Source organism: Aegilops tauschii, unplaced genomic scaffold, assembly GCF_002575655.3.
Source record: "Aegilops tauschii subsp. strangulata cultivar AL8/78 unplaced genomic scaffold, Aet v6.0 ptg001021l_obj, whole genome shotgun sequence".
Taxonomy (NCBI): Eukaryota; Viridiplantae; Streptophyta; class Magnoliopsida; order Poales; family Poaceae; genus Aegilops; species Aegilops tauschii.
In genome coordinates, this window is record NW_027333234.1 from 29,771 (window position 1) to 32,799 (window position 3,029).

At 33.4% G+C, this 3,029-nt stretch overlaps 1 non-coding gene across 1 annotated transcript; it reads left to right on the plus strand.

The window, feature by feature from the left end:
* The first annotated feature begins 490 nt into the window (after positions 1-490).
* Positions 491-570, plus strand: TRNAL-UAG (transfer RNA leucine (anticodon UAG)). The gene has a single exon. It is a non-coding gene; the product is annotated as a tRNA-Leu (tRNA).
* The last annotated feature ends 2,459 nt before the right edge of the window (positions 571-3,029 follow it).

Here is a 3,029-nt window from a genome sequence, read left to right on the forward strand (position 1 = left end):
CTATTATGAAAATTATGAAAAGTGGAGTATTCTTACAATAGGACTTACAACTTCCACCTATCTTCTCCAAAATCATAAGGTTAGTAAATCTTATTAATAAGAGCATAAAGACTTTCATTCTAGAAATTTTAAAAAATCCAAAAAGCCTTTTCCATTTATCCATTTTAATTTCATCATTAAATAGAAACCCTTTTGGATTTTTTTCATTGTATTGAAAGAATTTTCAAAATGTAAACGAGAAATTAATTAGAAAAAATTAGTTCTACAATTGCAAGTTAGAAAAAAGAAATTCCAACTCTTTCAAGCAGTGTTTGTGTTTCTATTGGGCAAAGCAAGAGTTTATTGTAAAAAAAAAATGGAAACGATACTACCAAACGAAGTCTATTTTAATGAAAACTCTAATGTTCCTAAATTTTATGGACTTTCCCAATATCGACGATTCCCAAGATAATAGCTATTATTCTTTTAAGTTACCTATTATTTGAAGTTAGCCGCCATGGTGAAATTGGTAGACACGCTGCTCTTAGGAAGCAGTGCTCAAGCATCTCGGTTCGAATCCGAGTGGCGGCATTCTTGAAAAAGAATACAATAGATTAGAAATCAATTCGAAATTTACAATTTTGTAATGGGACCTTCCCCTTATGCTATTTGCAACTTTAGAACATATACTAACTCATATCTCTTTCTCAACGATTTCAATTGTGATTACGATTCATTTTATAACCTTATTAGTTCGTGAACTTGGAGGATTACGTGATTCGTCAGAAAAAGGAATGATAGTTACTTTTTTCTCTATAACAGGATTCTTAGTTTCTCGTTGGGCTTCCTCGGGACATTTTCCATTAAGTAATTTATATGAGTCATTGATCTTCCTTTCATGGGCCCTGTATATTCTTCATACCATTCCTAAAATACAGAACTCTAAAATGATTTAAGCACAATAACTACGCCAAGTACTATTTTAACGCAAGGCTTTGCCACATCGGGTCTTTTAACTGAAATGCATCAATCCACGATACTAGTACCTGCTCTACAATCTCAGTGGTTAATGATGCATGTCAGTATGATGTTATTAAGCTATGCAACTCTTTTGTGCGGATCCTTATTATCTGCCGCTATTCTAATCATTAGATTTCGAAATAATTTCCATTTCTTTTCTAAAAAGAAAAAAAATGTTTTAAATAAAACATTTTTCTTTAGTGATATTAAATATTTTTATGCAAAAAGAAGTGCTTTAAAAAGAACCTCTGTCCCTTCATTTCCAAATTATTACAAATATCAATTAACGGAGCGTTTGGATTCTTGGAGTTATCGTGTCATTAGCCTAGGATTTACCCTTTTAACCGTAGGTATTCTTTGTGGAGCAGTATGGGCTAATGAGGCCTGGGGATCCTATTGGAATTGGGATCCTAAGGAAACTTGGGCATTTATTACTTGGACCATATTCGCAATTTATTTACATAGTAGAACAAATACAAATTGGAAGGGTACGAATTCTGCACTTATAGCTTCGATAGGATTTCTTATAATTTGGATTTGTTATTTTGGTATAAATCTATTAGGAATAGGCTTACATAGTTATGGTTCGTTTACATTAACACCTAAATGATTACATAAAATAAAACCTTCATGAAATGAAGGTTTTTACTTTTATGTTTATTTGAGAACCCCTTGAACGCCTTCTCAAAGGGTTCTCAAAAATTCGAGATAGATCTAATTATACTTTTTTACTTATTTCTGCATTAATAGAGCAGACGAGTAAAAAAAAGCAAACCTATTTAGGATAATAATTGGATAAGAGAGCCTCTACCCTGTCAACGGATAGGGAGAGAACAAAATCTGGATAAATACCAATTCCTATTACTGGTAAAAAGATACAGATTAAAATAAAGAGTTCTCGTGGTCCAGAATCCACAAAATTTGCGTTTGGAACATTAAATAGCTTGTATCCATAGAACATCTGGCGTAACATAGATAATAAATAAATAGGAGTTAATATCATTCCAATTGCCATTACAAAAGTAATTAGTGTTTTTGGCATTAACAGAAATTTTGGACTAGTAATTAGTCCAAAAAATACTACTAATTCTGCGACAAAACCACTCATTCCTGGTAAGGCAAGAGAAGCCATTGAAAAGCTACTAAACATGGTAAAAATTTTAGGCATTGGGATGGATATTCCCCCCAGTTCTTCGAGATAAACAAGACGCATTCTATCAGAAGCGGTTCCTGCCAAGAAAAAAAGTGTAGCACCAATAAATCCATGGGATAATATTTGTAAAATAGCTCCATTGAGTCCAATGTTGGTTATGGAACCAATTCCTATAATTATGAAACCCATGTGAGATACAGAGGAATAAGCTATTCTTTTTTTGAAATTTCGTTGACCAAGAGAAGTTGAAGCTGCATAGATTATTTGGATCGCTCCTATTATTACTAACCAGGGCGAAAATAGATAATGAGCATGAGGTAACAATTCCATGTTGATCCGAATCAATCCATATGCTCCCATCTTTAATAATATTCCCGCTAAAAGCATACATGTACTATAATGTGCTTCCCCATGGGTATCTGGTAACCACGTATGTAGGGGTATAATCGGCAATTTGACAGCATAAGCAATAAGGAAGCCAAAATATAAAAGTATTTCCAAGGTTGCAGGGTATGATTGATTAATTAATCTTTCCAAATCTAATCCTGGTTCGTTGGAACCATATAAGCCCATACCCAGAACTCCGATTAAGAAAAAAATGGAACCGCCTGCAGTATACAAAATAAACTTTGTAGCTGAATATAGACGCCTCTTCCCCCCCCACATGGATAAAAGTAAGTAAACAGGAATTAATTCTAACTCCCACATGATAAAAAAAAGTAAAAGGTCTCGCGAAGAAAATAATCCTATTTGACCACTATACATTGCGAGCATCAGGAAATAGAATAATCGCGAATTCCGTGTAATTGGCCAAGCTGCTAAAGTAGCTAAAGTAGTGATAAATCCTGTCAATAAAATAGATCCTAATGAAAGTCCA